General features: G+C 41.7%; 1 long non-coding RNA gene across 3 annotated transcripts in view; it reads right to left on the bottom strand.

Annotated features, from left to right (window-relative positions):
* Positions 1–23,596, bottom strand: part of LOC136117561 (uncharacterized) — a 44,185-nt gene extending 20,589 nt beyond the window's left edge. The window contains exons 1-3 of one of the 3 annotated variants that reach the window (XR_010655107.2): positions 22,869–23,590; positions 13,055–13,166; positions 12,720–12,890 (exon numbers count right to left, since the gene is read on the bottom strand). This is a non-coding gene — a long non-coding RNA (uncharacterized lncRNA). Of the gene's footprint in view, positions 1–12,499; positions 12,891–13,054; positions 13,167–22,868 lie in introns of those variants that run through there. The other 2 variants (XR_011604426.1, XR_011604425.1) reach the window with 2 other exon arrangements.
* Between the last annotated feature and the right edge of the window lie 4,274 nt (positions 23,597–27,870).

Below are 27,870 nucleotides of genomic sequence, written 5' to 3' on the forward strand. Positions count from 1 at the left end.
TTATGAGCGTTAGAGTGGGCGTGAAAAATGTTAGGGTCAATCGATGGGTATTGACGAGACCAATACATTTCAGCAAACATTTTTTATCTAGCATGAAAATTGTGGGCGTCACAGGTTTGGACGGCTTGTGGGCGTTAGAGTGGGCGTGGCACATTCCTGAAACAATCTTGCGCTGCGTAAGAAGCTCAGGAATCTGCATGGCAAATCTCAATAGCCTAGCTCTTATAGTTTCCGACATCTCAGCGTTCATCCAGACAGACAGACAGACGGACATGGCTAGATCGACTCGGCTAGTGACCCTGATCAAGAATATATACACTTTATGGGGTCGGAAACGCTTCCTTCTGCCTGTTACATACTTTTCGACGAATCTAGTACACCCTTTTACTCTACGAGTAACGGGTATACCAGCCATCGGTGTATACCTAATGATTCACATTCATTTCCAAGCGAATCAATTTTATAAGATACCATCCACTCTCTCTCTTGAAATTCTTGAGTTTTAGAAATTGTTTCCATGGCATGTTCATGAAAGATACATTCTAAATCAGAATCTTTATAAATGACCGTCACTATACCCGTTACTCGTAGAGTAAAAGGGTAAACTAGATACGTCGGAAAGTATGTAACAGGCAAAAGGAAGCGTTTCCGACCCCATAAAGTATATATATTCTTGATCAGGATCACTAGCCGAGTCGATCTAGCCCTGTCCGTCTGTCTGTCCGGATGAACGCTGAGATCTCGGAAACTGTAAGACCTAGCCTATTGAGATTCCTGAGCTTCTTACGCAGCGCAAGTTTGTTTCAGCAGAGTGCCACGCCCACAAACTGCCCAAAACTGTGGCACCTACAGTTTGTTTGCTAGCATACAAATTTTAACTGAAATGTATTGTTCTCATCAATACCTATCGATTAACTTAAAAAAAAAAGTTTGCCCCGCCCATTTTAACGCCCACAAACCGCCCAAGCCTGTGACGCCCAAAATTTTCGTGCTAGATAAAAAATTTTAACTGAAATGAATTGGTCTCGTCAATACCTATCGATTGATCCAAAAATAAAATTTGCCACGCCAACTCTAACGCCTATAACGCTTAAATCTGTCTACCGCCGGTAGGTGGTGCATTTTAATCTCGCTTTGCTGCTTGCATATCTCCATTTTTCTGAGTAACGGGTATCTGATAGTCGAGGTACTCGACAATAGCGCTCTTCCTTGTTTTACTTTGAAAACTATTCATTGTAATTTTTTCAGATTCATCTTTAAAAAGAGTATACTCTGCACACAGTTCAAAGTTTACTTTTGCTGAAGTATAACTTTCTAATAGAATGCTGAGATGAGGTAGCAGTGACAATCCGGCTTCTCTCAAGAAACTCGCAGCTAAGATCTTCTTTTTCCCTTGAATCCCTCTATAATTTTTTTGACTCTTCCGTCAAGGGGTTGAATTGCATTTCGCTTATGCCGAACGGACATGGTTTGTTCACTTAGTCGTTTGCAAGAAACACTTGCAGGATTGACAAAACTGATTTTGGTTATTCATTTTATTTTATTCTTTTTGCTTAAATTCATTTTTTCACGATCACTTTTTCACTTTTACTTAATTTGTGTTTGACGTAACAGAGTATCCCACTTCAAGACTATTTTTGGTAGATTAACTATTGTCCTCGATCATTTATAGTGTTTGAAGTGGGCGGGTACGATAATATTGAAGATGAGAGGTGCATACTTAAGTTTTTTGTAAATTTGAAAACAATATAGGCAATTCTGGTAGGTTACATCGACTATTCATTTGTTAGAAGAGATGAGAAATATTTATTTTGAAAAATATTTGATACAAGTGTAACCAATAGGACACCATTAAATCGATAAAGGAGAATCAAATCATAGAATAAAGGAGAGTGTTGGTTAGAAGAGGTCGCACATACTTTGCTTGCAGGTAGGAGAATCAAATCATAGAATAAAGGAGAGTGTTGGTTAGAAGAGGTCGCACATACTTTGCTTGCAGGTGGGAAAGGAAAGGTCATGTTTTATACACACCATACTCAGGTAACCAATAGGAGACAGTTTGGAAAAAATCATTTCGATTTTGGGAAAAATCCAAGATTTTCATTTGTTGAATTTCGAGAATGCACATTTTTGCGTAAAAGAAGAGGAAAAATCAAAGATTTTCATTTGTTGAATTTCGAGAATGCATATTTTTATGTAAAAGAAGAAGATGAAAACCTGTATAAAATTTCCTTTTAAATTGTGTAAGCATATTTAAAAGGGTAAGACGAGATTGTTGACTTAGGTAGACAACATGCATTCAGTTAAAATAAATAACTTTTTTGAATGTATTTGACGGAATTCTGTTCAATGCACACTATGTACGGCTCCAGTTCATACAATCAAAACTCTTTGAATGTGAACGAGGTAATATGAAAACATATATTCATAGAAACCAATGGACACCTGCATGTGGAGCAATGATGCAGCCACTGAGGGAGTTGATACTTGTGTATGCCATCGAATTTCGGATTACAAAAAGGAAGCACTCAACACTATGAATGTATACTATAATCTTGAAAAAAGAATGAAAATGATTAAATATCATAATAAAACATGTTCGCAATACCAAAATAAATGAATAGATGTATTATTATGCTACAAAACAAACTTTTGACTTTTTATTTCGAGTTAAAATTACAGGTACGGAGAATGGAAAATATTCCCTTGACTGAGATATGTCGGCTACTTGCGAGTTGTTGCGCGTTCGTGATATCAACCCCTATTATGGGAACGTATTAGAGCTAGCAGTAAGCCGTGAGGTCTTTGGCGTGAGGCCCATGATCTTGTCAATATGCGTGCGCCTTCTGGGTTGTGCATGTGTCCCTTTTATTGCGGTTAGATAATTGACAGGTGCGCATGTACGGGTAGCTCTTGCTTGAATTCCTTTTAAGACATGTTTTTGACCCACTTGTGGAAAGGAGAGAATCTTATACAATTTACCAGTTAATCGTTCTGGGCCGGAAACAAAAGTGTGTATTTGAAAATATTCCACATCTGAGAATCATTAACTTGTGAAATTTATTTTATTGGGGTTCTTTTAATTTCTAAATTAGTTTTACAATAATAGGAAACATTATTCCCCAAAATGATCGGATATGTTCCTCTAAGATAACAACCTTTGGATACTATGGTTGTGCGACCTTTCTCACGTGCAAATTAATAGCTTCACTCGTGAATTATTTAAAAAAATTTATTTTTTTTTTTTATTCACTAAGTTTAAACTTCACAACATTTCCTTAGTATCGACTTTTATTCTTGGCGGTTCACAATTAACTTCTTATACAACCGATCTTCTCGGATGCAAAAACGGACTGCCTGGCCAAGGGCCGCTTATCTGATAATCAAACCTCGGTTTAAGAGAATTGGGGAACTCATTAAGAGTTGGACAAGGGTTGGACTCAAGAGAGTCGGGAAATCGGATGATCCAATTCTCTGTTCAATTGCCAAACGGATTACGCTGCAGTTTTGGGGTTCGCCGGGTGTTGACCGGATGCTTGTGTTTACATTAGCTGGACCCAGCTTAGTTTATGTTAGGAGGACTGCGGCGCAATTGAATCTTAATAATGAACTTCGATTGAAGTGGGGGAGCTAATTGAGATTCTGTGGGAACGCTGAGTAAGGGGATCCCAGCTAAGAATTGTTTATAAGAAATTGTTTACGACTTGGGTAAGGCGGATGGGCGCTCGAGCTGGAAAGCGTTCTCAGCTAAGAATTGTATATGAAGAGTTTGTTTATAAATTGGGTAATGAGGCTGGGATCATAAGCTGGATAACTTGCACGTTTTTCACCTGACTACTAATTGCACATAATGAGGGGAAGGATACATGATCAATGTTGTCACATGGAGATGTGGGGGCGATGCGGGCAATTGGGATCGTGACATTTTTATGACTTCAAAGCCCATTAAAATCAGTTAATTTATTGAATTATGCTAATTGTCCTAGACATGACGTGGCCGGGGGCCATTAATATGCTAATTGTCACAGAACCCGTATTTCCCAACTACTATGTTCCTTTTGAAATTTAAGACTATCTAATGATTCTCCATCGTTCACATAAATATTTTGTATCATCTCACCTAAGCAAAATTAATTTGATTCTAGCCATTCTGATGTTTTATTGATGTCGTACCATGGTCTTCATTACTCAACTTTAAAAATTGTGTTTCGTAACATTAGGTTTTCTTTTGTTATTCGCCACAAAGAATTTTTTTATTTACTTTAATTGTAGTTATTTTGTGTGCTCTTGATCTAAGCACTTTTCTACTACCGTAGGGGTTCCAGATAGTAAAACGTTTTTACCGTGCTCAATTGTAAGATTTCGTAGGCTCACTCCATTTGCTTTATTATGTGAAGATTCAACTTGATCTATTCTATATCAATAAACCTTTCAGCACAGACCTACAAAATTTGTCAAGAGTTAAGCGTCAAGCTCATTTTTGAAAAACCATAAATCTTTTTTGTTAACTCCTTTCAAGTTATACAGATTAGATCTTTCATTTGATAGTCCGATGTATTACATTCTGCTTCAAGATCATTAAGAATATCCTAAGAAATCTTCAGTTTTTATTGTATAGATAAATTAATCAGTATCCATCTAATTTAAGAGTAACTTTTTCAGAAACTTTGGTTTCTTATATTGATAGTGATAATCATTTTCCATTTCAATAAGTCTGATAAGTCTTATTAAATAGAACGAACAATCATTTCATTTGAGTTGCATAGAAATTATCATTAATTTTAGTTGCAATATGAAAATGGGATTTTCAAATTAAAGTTTTGGCACAATGTGCTTCTCGTCCACTCTTGGTGCTATCCGGAGCTTCCCATGTACTAACAAGCTTAATATCGACCCTGCACTCGGAAGCTTCCATTGTTTTTCGGTATACAGAATTATTCATTAATTAAAAAATTTTTTTTTCAAATTTATTTTTTTGCAATTTGCGTATGTTAAGTATTTAGATCAATGTAATTTATTAACCAAGATTTTTGTAAGAACTGAACTATGGTTCTTTTCAGTACTAACCCATTCTGTATACATTGTTGCAAATTCCGATATTGTATTACATAATTTTTCATATTTCCTAGGTCAGCAATTAATTTTTGTACCTTTTCTTTTTTTGAGGCCAGACAATTTGACGGACAAAATGGAAGATCATTATGAAGATCACGTAAACGGTACAGATATATTAAGTCCACTTCCAAAAAATTACCATATTTGCTATTAAATGGAATATTATGAATATCAAAATTGTCTGTGTCTGTGGTAGACATCCACTTAAAGTTCTTATATGGTAAAGGTTGTGACATTGCCCAACCATTTTTGCTCCACATACATTAAAAATGAAGACTTCTTCGAGGAATCATAATCTGACAAATATTTAAACCACCTCGAATGCAACTTTGAGTATATCTATACATATCTATATCTGTCAGCAATTCTAGTTGAATATTTGTACTTTTCAACATTGCCTGCCAAGATAGACCTGGTGTCGTAAAATACTGAGCTGGGTCAAGTAAATAAATTTTCATACAAATTTTTCGGAAGTTTTCGAAAATTTCAGTTTAAAGGAATACATCAGTTTTCAAATATAAATTTAAATAATCTTTAAGAGTGGAACATGAGAAATGGGACCAAACTTTAAGAGCGTGATCATAATCATCCTGAGAGCATTCTCTTTCCGTTAAATTACTATAGAATGCTTCCCTTGGTGGGAGGGAAATTTCCTCTAGTCTACTATCGGAATCTAAATATTCATAGGGAAATATACCCTTCTTACGCATTTGTTGAAATTATATATCATTACTAAACAAGGAAAAACGCTATAGTCGAGTACCTCGACTACCAGATACCCGTTACTCAGCTGAAGGGACCAAAGGGAAATGGAGATATGCAAGCAGCAAAGCGAGATTAAAATGCGCCACCTACCGGCGGTAAACCGATTTAAGCGTTATGAGCGTTAGAGTGGGCGTGGAAAATGTTAGGGTCAATCGATAGGTATTGACGAGACCAATACATTTCAGCAAACATTTTTTATCTAGCATGAAAATTGTGGGCGTCACAGGTTTGGGCGGCTTGTGGGCGTTAGAGTGGGCGTGGCACATTCCTGAAATAATCTTGCGCTGCGTAAGAAGCTCAGGAATCTGCATGGCAAATCTCAATAGCCTAGCTTTTATAGTTTCCGACATCTCAGCGTTCATCCAGACAGACAGACAGACGGACAGACGGACATGGCTAGATCGACTCGGCTAGTGACCCTGATCAAGAATATATATACTTTATGGGGTCGGAAACGCTTCCTTCTGCCTGTTACATACTTTCCGACGAATCTAGTATACCCTTTTACTCTACGAGTAACGGGTATACCAGCCATCGGTGTATACCTAATGATTCACATTCATTTCCAAGCGAATCAATTTTATAAGATACCATCCACTCTCTCTCTTGAAATTCTTGAGTTTTAGAAATTGTTTCCATGGCATGTTCATGAAAGATACATTCTAAATCAGAATCTTTATAAATGACCGTCACTATACCCGTTACTCGTAGAGTAAAAGGGTAAACTAGATACGTCGGAAAGTATGTAACAGGCAAAAGGAAGCGTTTCCGACCCCATAAAGTATATATATTCTTGATCAGGATCACTAGCCGAGTCGATCTAGCCCTGTCCGTCTGTCTGTCCGGATGAACGCTGAGATCTCGGAAACTGTAAGACCTAGCCTATTGAGATTCCTGAGCTTCTTACGCAGCGCAAGTTTGTTTCAGCAGAGTGCCACGCCCACAAACTGCCCAAAACTGTGGCACCTACATTTTTTTTGCTAGCATACAAATTTTAACTGAAATGTATTGTTCTCATCAATACCTATCGATTGACTTAAAAAAAAAGTTTGCCCCGCCCATTTTAACGCCCACAAACCGCCCAAGCCTGTGACGCCCAAAATTTTCGTGCTAGATAAAAAATTTTAACTGAAATGAATTGGTCTCGTCAATACCTATCGATTGATCCAAAAATAAATTTGCCACGCCAACTCTAACGCCTATAACGCTTAAATCTGTCTACAGCCGGTAGGTGGTGCATTTTAATCTCGCTTTGCTGCTTGCATATCTCCATTTTGCTGAGTAACGGGTATCTGATAGTCGAGGTACTCGACAATAGCGCTCTTCCTTGTTTTACTTTGAAAACTATTCATTGTAATTTTTTCAGATTCATCTTTAAAAAGAGTATACTCTGCACACAGTTCAAAGTTTACTTTTGCTGAAGTATAACTTTCTAATAGAATGCTGAGATGAGGTAGCAGTGACAATCCGGCTTCTCTCAAGAAACTCGCAGGTAAGATCTTCTTTTTCCCTTGAATCCCTCTATAATTTTTTTGACTCTTCCGTCAAGGGGTTGAAGTGCATTTCGCTTATGCCGAACGGACATGGTTTGTTCACTTAGTCGTTTGCAAGAAACACTTGCAGGATTGACAAAACTAATTTTGGTTATTAATTTTATTTTATTCTTTTTGCTTAAATTCATTTTTTCACGATCACTTTTTCACTTTTACTTAATTTGTGTTTGACGTAACAGAGTATCCCACTTCAATACTATTTTTGGTAGACTAACTATTGTCCTCGATCATTTATAGTGTTTGAATAAAAATAAAAACAATATAGGTAATTCTAGTAGGTTACATCGACTTTTCATTGGTTAGAAGAGATGATAAGTATTGATTTTGAAAAATATTTGATGCAAGTGTAACCAATAGGACACCATCGATAAAGGAGACACAAGTCAAAGAATAAAGGAGTGTTGGTTAGAAGAGGTCGCACATACTTTGCTGCAGGTGGGAAAGGAAAGATGTTGTCAATTTATACACACAATCATACTCAGGTAGCGAATAGGGGACAGTTTGGTAAAAATCATTTTGACTTTGCGAAAAATCAAAGATTTTCATTTGTTGAATTTCGAGAATGCACATCTTGGGGTAAAAGAAGAAGATGAAAGCCTTTATAAAATTTCCTTATACATTGTGTAAGCATATTTAAAAGTGAAAGACGAGATTGTGGACTTAGATAGATATCATGTATTCAGTTAAAATAAGTAATTTTCTGAACGTATTTGACGGAATTCTGTTCAATGCACTCTATATAGGGCTCCAGTTCATACAATCAAAACTCTTTGAATGTTATGGAGCTAATATGAAAACATCTATTCATGGAAATCATTTGGACACCTGCGTGTGGAGCAATGGTGCAGCCACCGAGGGAGTTGATACATGTGTATGTCATCGAATTTCGGATTACAACAAAGAAGCACTCAATAATATATACTATAATCTAAAAAAAATAATCCAAAAGATTAAATAATATAATAAAACATGTTCGCAATTCCAAAATAAATGAACAAATGTATTATTATGCTACAAAATAAACTTCTGACTTTTTATTTCGAGTTAAAATTACAGGTACGGAGAATGAAAAATAGTTCCTTGACTGATTTATGTCGGCTACTTTCGAGTTGTTGCGCCAGCAGTCAGCCGTGAGGTCGTTGGCGTGAGACCCATGCTCGTTTTCCTTTTATTGCGCTTGTCAATGAGCGTGCGCCTTCAGGCTTGTGCATGTGTCCCTTTTATTGCTGTCAGGTAATGGACAGGTGCACATGTTCGGGTAGCTTTTGCTAGACCTTGCACAATTTACCAGTTAAACGTCCTGGGGCGGAAACACCCAAAAATGTGTTTGAAAATATTCCACATATGAGAATCATTACCTTGTAGGATTTATTTAATTGGGGTTTCTTGGATTTCTAAATTAGTTTTGCAATCATAAAAAACATTATTCCCCAACATGATCGGACATGTTCCTCTAAGATAACCATCTTTGGTTACTTTGGGTGTGCGACCTTTCTCACGTGCAAATTAATAACTTCACTCGTGAATTATTTAAAAAAATGTATTTTTATTTTTTATTTACTAAGTTTAAATTTCACAACATTTCTTTCGTATCGACTTTTATTCTTGGCGGTTCACAATTAACTTCTTATACAACCGATCTTCTCGGATGCAAAAACGGACTGCCTGGCCAAGGGCCGCTTATCTGATAATCAAACCTCGGTTTAAGAGAATTGGGGAACTCATTAAGAGTTGGACAAGGGCTGGACTCAAGAGAGTCGGGAAATCGGATGATCTAATTCTCTGTTCAATTGCCAAACGGATTACGCTGCAGTTTTGGGGTTCGCCGGGTGTTGACCGGATGCTTGTGTTTACATTAGCTGGACCCAGCTTAGTTTATGTTAGGAGGACTGCGGCGCAATTGAATCTTAACAATGAACTTCGATTGAAGTGGGGGAGCTAATTGAGATTCTGTGGGAACGCTGAGTAAGGTGACTTGGGTAAGGCGGATGGGCGCTCGAGCTGGAAAGCGTTCTCAGCTAAGAATTGTATATGAAGAGTTTGTTTATAAATTGGGTAAAGAGGCTGGGATCATGAGCTGGATAACTTGCACGTTTTTCACCTGACTACTAATTGCACATAATGAAGGGAAGTATACATGATCAATATTGGATTATGCTAATTGTCCCAGAACCCGCATATATTAATGAGTGGGGGAGGGGGGCGGTGGGTTCATTAATATGCTAATTGTTCCCCAGAATCCGCGTTTCCATACTACCGCAATAGGCAGAACTCCAGTTTGAAGCTGTGCGAAAAGGACAAGTGGGTCAAGGAGGAACCACGGACTTTGGATCCGGAGTGGAGAGATTCAGCGGGCCGTGCGCAAAAGGGAAATCATGGATCCCGGAGGCGCTATATAAAGCCGCAGGGCGATGGCAGCTGGATCATCAGTCGACCACGAGAAGTCGAACAATATCAGTCAAGCAATCAAAGTGAACAAGTCAGTCAACCATAACTTGCACGTTTTTCACCTGACTACTAATTTCACATAATGAAGGGAAGTATACATGATCAATATTGGATTATGCTAATTGTCCCAGAACCCGCATATATTAATGAGTGGGGGAGGGGGCGGTGGGTTCATTAATATGCTAATTGTTCCCCAGAATCTGCGTTTCCATACTACCGCAATAGGCAGAACTCCAGTTTGAAGCTGTGCGAAAAGGACAAGTGGGTCAAGGAGGAACCACGGACTTTGGATCCGGAGTGGAGAGATTCAGCGGGCCGTGCGCAAAAGGGAAATCATGGATCCCGGAGGCGCTATATAAAGCCGCAGGGCGATGGCAGCTGGATCATCAGTCGACCACGAGAAGTCGAACAATATCAGTCAAGCAATCAAAGTGAACAAGTCAGTCAACCAAGTAAACTACAAGTGAACCACAACAAGTCGAGTCGTCGGAAGCAGCACCGTGGGAGTCTACAAGGAGCAAGATCGCTACGACGAGACATTCGGGATTGTGACAACAGGAATTTCTGAATTGAGACACAGGTAGCGGAGGTCCAGAGGGCATCACACGGCTAGGTTAATGCGATCTGCTTAGTTCTGTCTCAAATAAGTCCTCGCATTACGCCTGGAGAGTCAGTCAGAGAATGAGCAGTGAAGGCCTGCGACAAGAAATTGTGAGCTCTGGGAGAAGCCTGTCTAAACTCAGTGTACCTCGCCACAAGCACTACTTTGGCGTGTCCCGGCGTAAGCCCAGTACATCAACTGCAAACTGAGCAGGTCCTGGCGCGATCAACCAGAAAGGGAGAGCGGTCGGTCGTGTAAGGTCTACTTCGTGAAGTCTTGGATCGGCGAATGACCGAAACCCCGAGTGCTAGAAGCCACGCTACGTCCAGCGGCGCAGCAAGCACATTCAGGAGCAGTTCACAGGATATCGTCAGCAGCAAGCCAGCCACCACAACACGACAGCTACGCAAGACTGATCGAGCTACTTGGAAACGTCATCGTTGGTGGGACGATCGTTTTCACTAGGCGTAGAAGCGAAGTGAAGCAATAGGCAGCCTCCTTGCGTAACTTGGACTGTCAGCGCAAACTGAGTAGAACCTTAGTGGGACCATCTGAGACAGAGCAATGGTCAGGAGGTTGTGTGTTGAAAGGAGTAATCCTGGAGAGCGCAGCACCTGTTCATTTTAGTCTGAGGACGGTGACGTTTCCCTATGCCCGCACGGCTGATCCCATCGCGAGTCAAGCATTTTCAGGGAGTTTTAAGGATCTTCAGGAAGCTACAGGACCGAAGCAATGAGTCAACGAGGCGAGAAATCATCATCGCACAAATTTGGTGGGACGAACACACACAATCTACTGAGCTAGCCGCAGGAATCTCGTAGTAAGCAGACATACAAAATCAGTTCGTTACAGGTTCAAGATAGGCACTATTTTTTTGTAATGCCGTTATGTAGTGAGAGTGTTTTTTAGCCAAAACATTTAAGATATGTCCAACGGCGTAGGCCACATAACTCAATATATCGACAAACATCGATTTTCGTATTCTTAGCTATACCGCGGAGCCTGTAGGTGATGGAACACAAGTTCGCATGGGACTTTTACTAAGGGGGATCAAATTTTCATTGAAAACTGGAAATGGTTCGTGGAAAATTTTGGCTCTGTACCTGTGTAATTAATGACTTTGTGTACGTTTTTGTTTAACTGTGATCTTAAATAGACGATTTCTGTTTTTAATGGTTTAAATTTATAGGATATTGTTTGTTTAATTACAACAAATTTGCACTTTCACTGAAGGCGGTCGTGCCTTTCAATCGCTCCCGAAAACGTTGCGCCTATCGTTGAAGTCAGTCATCTATACATTCCCACCTGGATTTTCTTATCACTTTCGATACGCCACTTCTAAGTGAAATGCCAACTTTTAAGAAGATATAGACTTTATTGTTTTATTTAAACAAAATCATAAAGTGCCTCAGCAAGCTGACAATCTAAATAGTGTTGTTGTTGTTTTGGCTATATCGTCCCACCTACAACGCTCTCTCATACGGCCGCTCAGCGCTGCAGCTTTCCTTTACAAAGCTAGCATTTATCAAAAACGAATTCGCTCTCAGAAAATCGGGCTTGTTCTTCATGCCAAAACATTACCTCAAAAATTATAACTTTTATGAGGCAAACGAGATCTGGGTTCCAAAAGATTCGGTCTCAATTTAATGACCTCATTGACATATTTGGTTCCGTCGAATCTACTCTTCTGCGCCCCCAGACGGAAAATTAGCTATAATCAACTCAACGTTGATTTCATTGCCTACAATGCAGCGCTCTCCGAACCCCGTACGCCGTTGAACATTTCGGCTTCGCTGATCACTAGCAATACATCTGGAGCAGTGTTACCTAACGCCTCAAACCATGATGACCCAGATACAGCTCTTAAAACTAACCGCTGACGCCGATCGTACTCCACTGCATTAAACTTCCCTACATACCGAAGTGACCGATGCTGCTCCTAGCAGCTCTTCCTCTGCATCGCGACCACTTACGGAAGTTTCAGCGATGATAAATATTTTTGTTTTAAAATCTTATTTATAAACTAATCAATTCATAACACCTTTTTCCTGTGTGAAAGGGATTTTAAGATTCTAAAGAAAGTTAGAGAAGCAGCCTGAAGTTGTTTATAAATTGGACTAGGAGGCCAGGTTGGTTAACTTGCATACTAGTGATGGGTTGCTCATTAGTGTGTAAACAAAAAAGAGTTTTTTTTACTGGTTCTCTTTTGTTAACTTTGTTGTCTTTTGGTCACTTACTCCTTTCTGTTAACTTTCTCAGTTTTGTTCACTTGCATAGTTTTGCTCTTATTTGTTCAGTTTTTCCATTTCTGTATACGGTCATACATCCACTGTTCAGTGTTATCTTAAAGCGCACAAGCGAGCTCATCCTTCCGGTTATTTGCTGTATAATTCTCACTGCGATATGATCTAAAAGGTAAACAAAACTAAATGATATACACTTCTCTCGGTTAGCTTAATGCTTTTTTCTAGTTTGCTTATAAAGGATACAATTAATCCCAAAACCAGTTTTTGAAATTTGTTAACATTGATTAGAAGGAAAGTGATTGAAATGTATTCTGCATTACAGATACCTTGAAAGTCAGTTCTATGACGTTGCAAACTAGTTTTGAATGTAGGAGAAAACGTGTCAGAATGAGTGAGTGGAGCCATCCTTGTTAAAAATTTAAATTCACCGGTGGGAATCTGTAAAATTAATATATTAGAAAATTAAACAGAAAATATTAAAAGGATTCCCTTGGGTTTTTAGTGCCTTCGATTATATTCTGCTAGCTACACTTCATGAGTCAGTGTGGATTTGGGTGATCAATAATCCCATTAAACGGTAAAAGATTAGTGACCACCTTATTGTTGTATATCAAATTAATATATCATATGAATGCGTTAGTAAGTATCAACAAGAATTTAAAGATAAAGATTTAAGATATATAATCCTTAAAAGAAAAGAATAAAATTAAAAAAATACTTTTAAAACGAGATCAGAAATATATCGAAAATAAATTAGAGGAAGCCAATAAAGAGAAAGGTCAAAACCAGTATTAAAATTGTGTACATTGCCTAGAAGAGAAAAAAGAGAAAATCATATTGAATGGTAATGTTCACTCATGTAATGTAGCTGGGGCAGTTATTTAAAAAGTCAAGTCTGTTACAGTGGCGGGTGTGGGGTCGAAGCATGCAGTACAATTTTAAAACAGTTCGCATGATGGTTAAAGGATATTAATTAGAAAAGAATGAAAGTATCTTAAATATGATATACAGAGACCCATCTTTCTTGTGGTGGAGGGGCGGGGTTGGCAACCATCATTATTAAATATATCTATGTTAATACTAAGGGTTTCATGATTTCTTAAAAGCGTGGAATCAAATTTATTCCTGTGTATGTGACATGGGTGAATTCATGCATTTTATCAATCTCAGCTGACAGAGATGTTGAACCATTGGGAAAAAGCGTGAGCGATTATTAAGCCGATAAGTATTAAAGATAAAATGTGTGCAAGCCAGTATAACATTGTTTCTGCCATTAAAATAAGAGATGAAAACAAGTTTTAATTGGCACTGAATATATATATAATATTATACAAAAATATATAAATAAAAATAATTTGTTAAATGCAAGGAGTATTTATGTATTTATATTGATAATTATATAGAGTAACCTGAGTTTAATTGCCACCATTTCAGGCTTTGAGGTTGAATACATAGGCAACTTTCGTGTGTTGTCGAATTCAAGAAACGGTGTTTATGCACACACGAACCACCATCCACAGTAAGAGATTTCCGACAGTACCTGGGCGTAGCATCATGGTACCGCCGATTTGTACCTGATTTCGCAATAATAGTCAAGCCACTCAACGATTTCCTACGCAAGGGCAACAAGGAACATCAGGCGGCATTTGAAGAAGTAAAGGCAAGACTCGGTGCAGACACCGTATTGGCGTACGGACGCGAGCGACTACGGCATCGGAATAATATTGACTCAGGAAACTGAGAGAGGCGAAAAGGTAGTCTTCTACTCAAGACGAACGCTCAACTGCGCTGAGAAGAACTACTCAACGACCGAGAAGGAGTGCGTGGCAATCGTCTGGGCGATCCGAAAGCTCAAGCCATATTTGGAAGGTTACCACTTTAAAGTAATAACCGACCATATGGCACTGAAGTGGCTCAACAGCATAGAAAGCACTTCAGGAAGGATCGCCAGATGGGAGCTGGAGTTGCAGCAGTACGACTTCGAGCTTACAGGAAAGGACAGCTCAACATGGTGGCAGATGCTTTGTCAAGGCAGCCACTACCAGAGACGCTTCGAGGTATCAAGGAAACATCGGCGGCGGAAGCTTCTGCAGCATGCAGCTGATTTCAGCAAATGCGCAGAAAGATAAGAGCCCAGCCGCAAAAGTACCCGGACTACGTGATGCTACGAACTTAGGGCGGGCAGCGAGGATGTCGCAACGTGGAAGATGTGCGTCCCGAAAGCTATACGGGAAACGGTGACGAAGGCAAACCACGACTCTCCGGCACCTGGCCACGTAGGAAGCCGATGGACAATAGCACGACTGGCAGCCCGATACTACTGGCCAGGTATGCACAGAGACGCCCAAGTCCACGTAAAAGGTTGCGAGACATGCATGAGGTTCAAGCCGAATCAAAAGCAGGCGGCTGGCAAAATGCTGACGCAGGTGACCGAGATGGGAACCAAGCAACAGTTCACAGCTCCATACACCGCAAGAGAACCCGACGGAGTGAGCAAATGGGACGGTGAAAACAATGATAGCGCAGTTCGCAGGGGGGACCAAAGAAACTGGCACAAAAAATGGCCTGAAATCATGCTCGCAGTAAACTCAAGCGTTTCGGAATCTACTGGCTACACACCATCGTTCATTTCTAAAGGCAGAGAGCCATGATTACCGAGCGCCCTATACGACAGAGAGATTTTAGGGACCGGACGATCAACTGAGACCCCGGAGGAGAAGGCCAACAAACTCAGAAAAGTCTTTGAGATTGTAAGGAGAAATCTCGAGAGAGGCAATGGACGCCAGCGGTGGGTGACGTCTGTAGGCCAAGGAACACCATCTATCAACAGCGGCCAAATGGCCCTCGCAGCCAAAATGGCAGCAAAAATGGCCCCAAGATACGACGGGCCTTACCAAATCATGGATTTTTCGTCACCAGTAATCTGCAAGATACGGCTCGTGAACGCAAAGAAGGAGCGGTCCATAACGTAAACACAAGCGAGCAGCTTCAACATGCAGACACAACAGTCGCAAAACAACATTGAAGCCCCACGGATTCTCCGAAGATTCTTCAAGTATCCTCCCAGGACACTTCGAGGTCATTCCAAGGACACTCCACGGATCCTCGATGGACACTCCCATGACGCTCCAAAAATTACTCCAAGGATCCTCCAAGGACACTACAGGGTAACTCCAGGGATTAATCAAGGACACTAGAAGATAACTCCGAGGATTCTTCAAAGACACTACAGGGTAACTCCAAGGATGCTACAAGAAAACAACAGGAAAACTCTTACGATTATCCAAGGACACTACAAGATGACTGCAGAGAATATCCAAGGACACCTAAAGATGACTCCAGGGATTATCCAAGGACACAAGATAACTCGAAGGATTCTACTAAACAACTGCAAGGATAACTCAAAGAGTTTTCCAAGAATACTACGAAATGACTCGTAGGATAACTCCAAGAATTCTCTAAGGATACTATGAAATAACTGCAAGAATACTACAGATGACTTCAAGGATACTACGAAATGACTCCAAGGATACTACAAGGTAACTCCAAGGAATCTCCATGGATGCTACAAGGTTACTACAAAGGTTCATGGAAACACGTCAAGGACAACAAGAGAACGTCAAGAACTGTCCGAACCAAACCAAAGAGTTCACAGACTCGATTGGGACTGATCAGAAAACACGCATCGGCAGTCGGCCGAAGGAAGGGCGAAGACGGCACAGATCAGAGAACTGTACCGTTGTGTCTGGATAGAAAGAAGGAGAGACCGGAGAAAATTTCGGGACCGAGCAAAGAGGAAGGCTCGGAACCGAGGTGCCGAGGAGCCCAGGCTTCAAATGGACATTCAAAATCGACGATCATCATGAGTACACGTGTTACGAGGAGTGAAGCGCGCGGGATGATGGATGGTCCGAGGCAAGGATGTTCGACAGCCCGGCCTACCCGAACCTCGCAGCGGATCTCCGGGCAGGGCGTGACCGAGCTGGTCATCAGCTCCGACAGCGACGTCGAGTTCGTGGAAGACCCGCGGGTGGAGCAGCGGCGATGGCGGCTTCGAAAGGCCGTCAACCAGGCCAACAGCTGCATCCCGACTGGCGCGGAGGTCGAATGAAAAGCCGCCCCAGGACCAACAGGCTCCCGGTAACCATGCCGAGTCCGTGGTAGCGGCTACGCTGGAGTATCGCGGCGATGTGAGGAGCAGTGCCTTAAGGAGATGGAGGAGACTCCGGTGTGGCAGGCCCAGTTACGGAGGGCCGAGGAGGAGGAGCAGCAGCTATGGGAGACTCCGGGGTACCCACCCAACCCGAGATACGCACCCGAACCCTGGACCCCGCCACCAGAAGTGGCAGAAGAGCGGGGATCAGATGGAGGATCGTCGCGGAAGATTTGAACTTCCTACAAGGAGGATGATCAGTGCTGTAGGAATTTAATGGAGTTAAAAGCGACGAGGAAGCGTCGAGAGAGTGCCGAGGGAATCAGCAGAAGCATCGCAAAGACTCATAGGCTAGGATAATCAAGGAAACGCCGGAGAGAAGGAACGGGCTTTAAATGATTCCCGAAGTAAAGGGGGAATGTGAGGAGTTCAATAACTCCCCACAAATTCCAAAAGCCGTGACAACGGATGGCCGGCCGCTTATCATATACGTGGCGAAGAGAGTTTGGAGACCAAGGGTGGAGAATGAGAGAGTGGAGACTTTGCGAGCAGAACGAGAGCCGTGTGAAAATGGAAATAACGGAACTCCACTGAACTTTGGACTCTGCCGTGGACTTTGGACAAGGAGAGAAAGTGCCACATGCATCATGGGAGTCATCTGGACGGCAGCAATAGGCAGAACTCCAGTTTGAAGCTGTGCAGTGGGTCAAGCAGGAACCACGGACTTTGGACCCGGAGTTGAGAGATTCAGCGAGCCGTGCGCAAAAGGGAAATCACGGATCCCGGAGGCGCTATATAAAGCCGCAGGGCGCTGGCAGCTAGATCATTAGTCAATCACGAGGAGTCGATCAATATCAATCAAGCAATCAAAGTGAATAAGTCAGTCAACCAAGTAAACTACAAGTGAACCAGAACAAGTCAAGTCGTCGGAAGCAGCACCGTGGGAGTCTACAAGGAGCAAGATCGCTACGTCGAGACATTCGGGATTGGGACAACAGGAATTTCCGAATTGAGACACAGGTAGCGGAGGTCCAGAAGGCATCACATGGCTAGGTTAAGGCGATCTGCTTAGTCCTGTCTCAAATAATAAACCCCGAGTGCCAGGAGCCACGCTACGTCCAGCCGCGCAGCAAGCACATCCAGGAGCAGTTCGCAAGACATCGTCAGCAGCAAGCCAGCCACCACAACACGACAGCTACGTAAGACTGATCGAGCTACTTGGAAACGTCACGGAAAATAAGCCAAAGGGTGAGGCTAGGGTGGGACGACCGTTTACACTAGGCAGCTTCCTTGCGTAACTTGGACTGTCAGCGCGAACTGAGTAGAACCTTAGTGGGACCATCTGAGACAGAGCAAGGGTCAGGCGGTTGTGTGTCGAAAGGAGTAATACTGGAGAGCGCAGCATCTGTTCACTTTAGTCTGAGGACGGTGACGTTTCCCTATGCCCGCACGGCTGATCCCCTCGTGAGTCAAGCATTTTCAGAGAGCTTTAAGGATCCTCAGGGAGCTACAGGACCGAAGCAATGAGTCAACGAGGCGAGAAATCATCATCGCATAAATTTGGTGGGTCGAACACACACAATCTACTGAGCTAGCCGCACGAATCTCGTAGCGAGCAGACATACAAAATCAGTTCCTTGCAGGTTCAAGATAGGCACTATTTTTTTGCATTGCCTTCATGTAGTGAGAGTGTTTTTTAGCATCAAATATTTAAGATAAGTCCAATGACGTAGGTCACCTAATTCAATATGTCGACAAACATCGTTTTTTGTATTCTCAGCTATAACGCGAAACCTGTAGGTGATGGAAACAAGTTCGTATGGGACTTTTACTCAGGAGGCTCCAATTTTCATGGAAAACTGGAAATGGTTCGTGGAAAATTTTGGGTCTATACCTGTGTAATCAATGACTTCGTCTACGTTTGGGTTTAACTGTGATCTTAAATTGACGATTTCTGTTTTTAATGGATTTAATTTATAGGATAATGTGGGTTTAATTACAACAAATTTGTACTTTCACTGAAGACAGACGTGCACTTAAATCGCTCCCGAAAACGTTTCGCCTATCGTTGAAATCAGTAACCTATACATTCCCACCTGGATTTTCTTATCACTTTCGATACGCCACTTCTAAGTGAAATGCCAAATTTAAATTTTTTATATTTAAACAAAATCATAAAGAGCCTCAGCAAACTGACAATCTAAATAGTGTTGTTGTTGTTTTGGCTATATCGTCCCACCTACAACGCTCTCTCATATGGCCGCTCAGCGTTGCAGCTTTTCGTTACGAATTCGCTCTCAGAACATCGCCAGCATATCACGATCTCTCGCTGACTCCTCTTTGCACTTCTCATATTTGGACAGATCGCCGCGGAACTTATCGCTCTTCTGCTCTCTAATCCGATATCACCGCTTGCTCCCTTGTCAAATATCAATTACTTTTCAACTGTTACTGAAATATCTCTCCCTTGCTGCGCCAAGAAATGCGAATTTAGCGGCACCATGTAAGGGGTAATTTCATGACTGACTGTGTGGGAACTGCTCACATATTAAATGTGGTGTTGGCGGTCATAACGGTAAAATCGGTGATATTGTTGGAAAACGCAGTTAATTCTACTGGGCTTGTTCTTCATGCCAAAACATTACCTCAAAAATGAGAACTTTTATGAGGCAAACAAGATCTGGGTTCCAAAAGATTCGGTCTCAATTTAATGTCCTCACTGACATATTTGGTTCCGTCGTAACTACATTTCTGGGCCACAAGCCTCTAAGCGCATCCCCAGTGCCGATAATGCACCGCCCTCTGAACCCCGTACGCCGTTGAACATTTCTGCTTCGCCGATCACTAGCAATACATCTGAAGCAGTATTACCTAACGCCTCAAACAACGATGACCCAGATACAGCTCTTAAAACTACTGCTAACGTTTCTGAAACCGCTGACGCCGATCGTACTCCACCGCATTAAACTTTCCTACATATCGAAGTGACCGATGCTGCTCCTAGCACCTCTTCCTCTGCATCGCGACCACTTACGGAAGTTTCAGCGATGATAAATATTTTGGTTTTAAAATCTTATTTATAAAGTAATCAATTCATATCACCTCTTTCCTGTGTGAAAGAGATTTTAAGATTCGAAAGAGAGTCAGAAAATGAGCGATCCAGTTCTCAATTGGATGCGAAATTCAATATAGTTTTTATTCTGTAAAACTGGGCTCGCTGCGGAAATGCGCTCGCCGGATGTTTATGTTTACTTTAAATGGGCTGAGCTTGTTTATAAGCTGCAGGAGACGGGCCACCAATAAATTGATTATGGGCTGCTATTTGTTTGTGTTTTGCAGAAGCTTGAAATTAATATCTGCAGCTTGAAGTTAAGAAGAGCGTGAGAAACGTCGCTAAAGATATCCAATTAAATTGAGGATGCTGACTAAGAAGATTGCAACCTGAAGTTGTTTATAAATTGGGCTAGGAGGCCATAATCATAGGTTGGTTAACTTGCCTACTAGTGATGGGTTGCTAATTAGTGAGTAAACAAAAAAGAGTTGTTGTTATTTGTTCTCTTCTGTTAACTTTCTCATTTTTGCTCTCTTGCTCCTTTTTGATCACTTGCTCAGTTTGATTCTCTTGTTACTCCTTTTCGTAAACTTTCGCAGTTTTCTTTACTTGCTTAGTTTTGCTCTTTTTTGTTCAGTTTTTCAATTACTGCTTACGGTCATATATCCAATCAGCTATGTTCACTGTTATCTCAAAGCGCACAAGCGAGCTCATCTTTCCGTGTATTTGGTTTCAAATTCTCACTGTGATGTGATTTAAAAGGTGGAGCGAAGTTTTTAGCCATTTTGTTAACTTAGGAGATCAGCAGGCCAAGTGTAAGTATTGCAAGACAACAATAAGCTGTACAACAAGTGAACAGTACAGTTCAGCTGTACAACAGAAATCAACTGAACAAGTTAGCGAAATGAGAGAGTTGACTCATTAAGAAAAAAAGATCAAGTGAACAAGTTCACTAAATTGAGCATTATTTACCCAACCCTAATGGGTGGGGTTTTAAATTACAGAATTACCTTTATTTTTATACCCGTTACTCGTAGAGTGAAAGGGTTTCCGACCCCATTAAGTATATATATTGTTGATCAGGATCACTAGCCGATCGATCTAGCCATGTCCGTCTGTCCGGATGAACGCTGATATCTCGGAAACTGTAAGAGCTAGGCTCTGCTGACACGCAGATTCTTGAGCTTCTTAGGCAGCGCAAGTTTGATTCAGCAATGTGCCACGCCCGCTCTAAGGCCCACAAACCGGCTAAAATTGTGGCTCCTACAGTTTTGGTGCTAGAATACAAATTTTAACTGAAATGTATTGTTCCTGTCAATACCTATCGATTAACCCAAAAAATTTCAGCAATTTGCCACGCCCACTTTAACGCCCACAAACTTCAAAAATTTGTAAATATGAACGCGGATATCTCAGAAACTATAGAAGATAGAGAATCGGGATTTTAGACTTAGATTCCGTAGCCTTGTACGCAGCGCAAGTTGTTTACGCGAATATGCCACGCCCACCCTAACGCCAACAAACCGCCCAAGCCTATGGCGACCACAATTTTTATTCTGCATAAAAAATTTTAACTGAAATGTATTGCTCTTATCAATACTTATCGATTGAACCAAAAAAATTTTGGCACGCCCACTCTAACGCCCATACACCGCCTAAGCCTGTGGCGCCCACAATTTTCATGCTAGAAAAAAGTGTTAACTGAAATGTATAAGTGTCTTCAATACCTATCGATTGACCCCAAAAAAAGTTTGCCACGCCCACTTTAACGTCCATAACGCCTGTATGTGTCTACCGCCCACATAACCATATATTGTGACCGCGGGTAGGTGGCGCATTTAATTCTCGGTTTACTGCTTGCATATCTCCATTTCCCTTTGGTCCCTTTAGCTGAGTAACAGGTATTTGATAGTCGAGGTACTCGACTATAGCGTTCTCCCTTGTTTAACATATCTGAATTTTGAATTTAATTTTATCAAAATCGGACGACTTTATCATATAGCTGCCACAGAATCGATCGGAAAATTGGTTGGAAAATAATATGAAACAAATTATAGCTTCGGTGTTTTTTGACATATTATCTTTTACATGTTGGCCCACGAAAGATTTGCGTTTTAAAGACTTGCGTTATAAAAAACGATCTTATATTTTTCAAAAAATTTTTTTTATTGGATAGCATCAACACCGAATGGGCTACTGTAAAGCAGTGGTGTTTCATACATAAACCGCAGTGTTGAGGCTATCCAATAAAAAAAAAATTTTGAAAAATATAAACGCGTTGTTTTTTTTATAGCGGTTTTAAAACGCAAGTCTTTCGTGGGCCACCCTGTACTATTGGAAATATTTTTTTTGTATTTTTAAGAATTTCGAATTAAATTTAATAACTATAACTGCAAGGGTATACAAACTTCGGCTTGCCTTCCTTTCTTGTTTTTTTTACATTTAATATATTTAATAGATTTTTGAAGATTATTTCATTACGATACCAGAAGTATTTATGGCCGCGGCCCCATACAAGCTCAACCACAGTGCCGCCCTGTAAACCTGTAATCCATATTTGGGATATTTTCATCCTTCTTAACCTAACATCCTATTTCCATCATGTAATTTGGCTTAGAATTGTATTGCTTGCTTCGACCCCTAGCCACACCCATCACTGTAAAAGATTTGACTTTTTAGAATCGCTAGTCAGCTACCTGTAATGTATATTTAATATGAATTTTTCATTTCATTTCATTTTTTTTTTTCAATGGATTTGTTGCGTAATTTGTCATGCTCTTCTTCTATTTATATTTAGGGTATTCAATTGCGTTGCAAAAGTGTAAACTTTGTAAGTTTGCCAGACGAGAATTGTGAACGCCCTCTATTTTAAAATATCGTTGAAACAATAAAGAAGTTTACTGTTTTTTGTTTTTAAATTCATGTTTAAACTTACTGTTACATCCATCTAAAATATATATATTTATTCAACCACAATCAGGTTGGTTAAAACTAATTAAGGTTGTTAAACTATTATCATCGTCACTAATTATTTACGAGGATCAGTATCAGTCTAGACTTCGAAGAGTAAAGACGTGCTGGAAAAACCTCTTTGGTGTTCTCGGCAACAACTATATACCAATTTTGTCAAAACAACTTGGTTGGGGCCTGCTATTTTGCCATAGATATTCCCTATTTCGTATGGAGAAAAAAACCGGCCACTTGACTTCACTCTTTTCGTTGTTATATATATAAAAATGTCGGCCGCAAGCCATGGTAACAACGAAAAAATACATAGTAGGTTTCAAATAAAAGGCTTGGAACCCCGGAATTGGTATAAATGCGATGTTCACACACATAAGCATCCCGCCGGCCTTGCAATATGTTTCAACAATGCATCCGTTGGCGCCTCATATGCTTAGCATCGACATGCTCGTGAAAGCGTCCAACCGAAGACGGTGCTTTGAGCGACTGGCAGACCATCCGTGCTCGGCAAGACTCCTGCGCGTATAACGTCCGTATAAACGTCAGCTCCTAAAATGATAGCCACCGTGGATGGGCGACCAAACAGCTCATCCGCCAGAGTTAGGTGTTTGAACTTCCCACGAATCCGCGTATTAATTGGAGTAGTTGGCGTGCGATGGTTGAGATGCGGATCAATCTTCAGGTAGACTTGGCGTGGTCATGGTGGTCTGAGGACGGAACCGGATGGATGTATGTAGATGGTTTGAATAATGAAATAAATAATGGAATGAATGAAATGAATGAGTGAAATGAATGATGAATTAGTTGATGATTGGTTATTGACTGGAAATGATTGACGGGTAGGAGGACAGGACTTGGGATTCCATTGGAAGCCAAATGGTTTAAGCGATCGGTCTTATAATGACTCAACGCGACGTGGTTAGATCGACCACTTGGGCTTTGCCATCGTTTCCCAAGTAGAATCGCTGGACTCGGGCCAATCGCCATTCTTTTGGGGAAAGGTTGTCTTCTCTTACGACGACAAGATCGCGCTCCTCAACATTCTTAGACGGAAAACGCCACTTGTTTCGCATATGCAATTCACTCAAATACTCTCATTTCCATCTGACAAAAAATAGATGCCTCAGAGCCTTGATGCGATTGAGGATTAAGGCAGCACCTCCCTCAATCTCCGGCTCAGCGACAGAGAGTATCGGTGCTCCAATGAGAAAATGGCCAGGTATCAGCGCCAGCTGATCCGTTGGGTCTTCAGACATTAGTGCAATTGGCCTGGAATTCAACATTGCTAACTTTTTTAAGTTGCGTCGCGAATTCTTCAAACCTTTACTTAGACGTAGCCATGGCTTTGCAAAAATGAGCCCGCAGCCCACACATGTGGGGCGCACCGGTAGGGCGCCACTTAAGATTTTAATGCTGGTATGTACCAACAATTAATCTCGTTGTGGTTTTACAGCAAATCGGAGTTCAAGTCTCTAGCTGCCCCGACAAAGTTTTTTATTATTATCGGAATGGACTTGACATGGGCAGCACCGTCACGCTAGAAAGCCGACAAAGGCAACAATAAAAGCTTCGGAGCATAGATCGGTGGTTGCTTCGAGATGGATGGAAGACTATATCATATAGCTGCCATAGGAACGATCGTAAAATTGGTAGGAAAATAATATGAAACAAATTATAGCTTCGGTGTTCCTTAACATATAACCTCCTACGATTGGAAATAACAGTTTGTAATTAGTTCTGAATTTCAAAATAAACGTTATCAAAATCGGACGACTAGATCATATAGCTGCCATAGGAACGATCGTAAAATCGGTGGGAAAATAATATGAAACAAATTATAGCTTCGGTGTTTTTTAACATATAACCTCCTACGCTTGGACATAACATTTTTTAATTCATTCTGAATTTCGAATTAAATTTTATCAAAATCGGACGACTATATCATATAGCTGGCATAGGAACGATCGTAAAATTGGTGGGAAAATAATATGAAAGAAATTATAGCTTCGGTGTTTTTTAACATATAACCTCCTACGCTTGGAAATAAAATTTTTAATTAGTTCTGAATTTCGAATTTAATTTTATCAAAATCGGACGACTACATCATATAGCTGCTATAGGAACGATCGGAAAATTGGTGAGAAAATAATATGAAACAAATTATGGCTTCGGTGTTGTTATACCCTTGCAGAGGGTATAATGATTTCAGTCAGAAGTTTACAACGCAGTGAAGGAGACGTTTCCGACCCCATAAAGTATATATATTCTTGATCGGCATCACTAGACGAGTCGATCTAGCCATGTCCGTCGGTCCGTCTGTCCGTCCGTTTCTACGCAAACTAGTCTCTCAGTTTTAAAGCAATCGGGCTGAAACTTTCCCAAGGTCTTATATCTTTTGCAGGTAGTATATAAGTCGGAACCAGCCCGATCGGACAACTATATCTTATAGCTCCCATAGGAATAATCGGAAAAAAATTTTAAAAAATTATATCTTTGGTGTTTTTTCACCTTCGGCCTTCCCACACTCTTTGAACCTACATCTTCCCTACCCACACAACTCATCTCACCCCGGGCTGGACTAAGGTGTCACTCGTACCGCGCCGAGAGTCAATCTGACTGGGAGCCCGAGTCATCAAATAACTCAGTCTCAAACGGTGAGCTCAGGCATTTGGCAACCGCCTGTTACCCGGGTACGGCGGATCTCTGCCCGGGTGGACCTGTCCCTTCTCCGCAGCTCGTGGGATTTAACATGGAGAACTTAACTTATAAAAACAAAAAAAAAGACTGCACCAAACAAGAGCCCGACACTCTTAAAAAGTCGGAAGTCGTAACCAACGACGATAGGAAGAGCAAGATCACGGCTCCGACTACCCTAGTCCATGTGACGTCTACCCCTGCCAAGGCCAGCGAACAATGCAGCCGGCTAAGCCCAACTCGCCATAGCGACAAGCCCACGCCTCCCACTAGCGTAGGTGTGGCTAACCAGCAACTCCAACCTGAGGGGAGCGCTAAAGCCGGTCTCGTGGTGAGTACCAGGGCAAAGGAGTTTAAGACTATACCACCTAACCAGGCAGGACCTCTTGAACGAAAGAAAGCTTTTAGGATCCTCAAACGGCTGGCCACCAATCCGATACGTGAGGATCCAAGAGGACATAGCCTGGGCAAAGGCAGTAGTCCCAGACTTCGACATCGCAATGACTACCAGCAACAGCAACAAGCGAGAGAGGTCGATGGAGACAGCTCAACCAGCGAGCAAGAAGGCTAAAGTAACCAACCGCGGCACATGGTCGAGATCCTTTGCGGAAGTGGTAAAGGATCGGAAGATCATTGGTGTCATCGACCAGAGCGATGAAGGCGGTAGGATCCCAAGAAACCAAAGGGGTCTGGTTAGACGGGCCCTTGCGTCAGTCGCCTTGAAAGTGCTGGACGAAAACCCAGGCCCGCCACCCGATTGCACAGATGCAGGGTGGTACCAGGGCAATGTTAAGTTGATCGCCTGCGAAGACGAGAGATCGGCAGCACTCTTCAAGGCTGCAATTAACAAGCTCGGCGAGGTCTACCCCGGGGCCAAGCTGGCAGTTTGCGAGGCTGCAGACATCCCGTCTCGACCGAGAGCGAGGGTGTGGCTGCCGTCGGAACCATCGGAACCAGAGGCTATACTCAGCCTGCTGATCATGTTCAACCCGAAACTTCCAACAGACGGTTGGAAGGTGGTCAAGGTGGAGAAAACCTAGCGCATCACCATGAACGTGGTTATCCTCCTGAACCAGGTTTGCTTGGAACCCCTCGCAGCCCAACAATACCGGGTGAACACGGATAAGTTAGCGGCAGACAACCTGGCTGCCTGTGCGTCGTACGAACCGCCGAGCGACGACGAATTAGAACATGAAGAGGCCACCCTCACCGGCTACGTGTCAACCGACTCGGAGCTGACAGAGAGCCTGAAGCAGCTGTGCACCCAGGACACAACCCGACCAGGGCGCTCTATTCTCCAGGACATAGTGGAGGAAGCGGAGGGTACCCAGCCCGACCTCAGTCCCAAAGATGGTGCAGTTTCTGCAAATTAACCTGCACCACAGCAAGGCAGCATCCGCTGCCTTCCTCACCGGCCTGGCAACAGGCAACATAGACGTAGTCCTCATTCAAGAGCCATGGATTGTTGGTAACAACATCTGTGGCTTATCAACCCCCCTATACAAGCTATTTTACACCAAGGATAAGGGTAAAACCAGAACCTGCATTCTTACAAAGACACACTTTAATACATTTCTTATTCCACAGTTTAGCGAAGGCGACCTCACCACGGTCAGACTGGAGCTAAACGAACACACTCATCACACCATAGCATCATTCTATCTGGCTCACGACTACGAAGGGCCTCTACCAAAAACCACTACACAACAACTCATACGCACTCACTCATCTAAGGAACTCATCCTAGGTGGGGACGCTAACTCACACCACACACAATGGGGAAGTACAAACACCAACGAAAGTGGTGAGTTACTCTACGACTATCTCCTTCAATCAAATCTATTCATCTGCAACAAGGGTAATGACCCAACTTTCATCACTAGAAATAGGAGGGGAGTACTAGACATTACACTAATATCCCCCTACTTAACCAGCTAGAAGCGTAAAAGGTGGGGATCGAACACTCATTGTCAGACCACCGATACATAGAATTTACAATAAGTCTAGACTGTCCTCCCGCCGAGAACATCACTAATCTAAGATTAACCAACTGGGGATATTACAAAAATCTCCTCAACAGGAACCTACACGCTCCACCGACACACATACGCAACCGTCAAGAATTAGATAACCTAGTTAACACTTTTACTGATATCTGCGGTGAGGCCTTAAAAAGGGCTCGCCCAAGCAGAACAGTCAAAACAAAGCACAAACCCCCTTGGTGGAACGCAACCCTGGCGAACCTTAAAAGAGAGTGTAGAACTTACTTCAATAGAGCT

This window comes from Drosophila suzukii, chromosome 3, assembly GCF_043229965.1.
Source record: "Drosophila suzukii chromosome 3, CBGP_Dsuzu_IsoJpt1.0, whole genome shotgun sequence".
NCBI classification, from domain to species: Eukaryota; Metazoa; Arthropoda; class Insecta; order Diptera; family Drosophilidae; genus Drosophila; species Drosophila suzukii.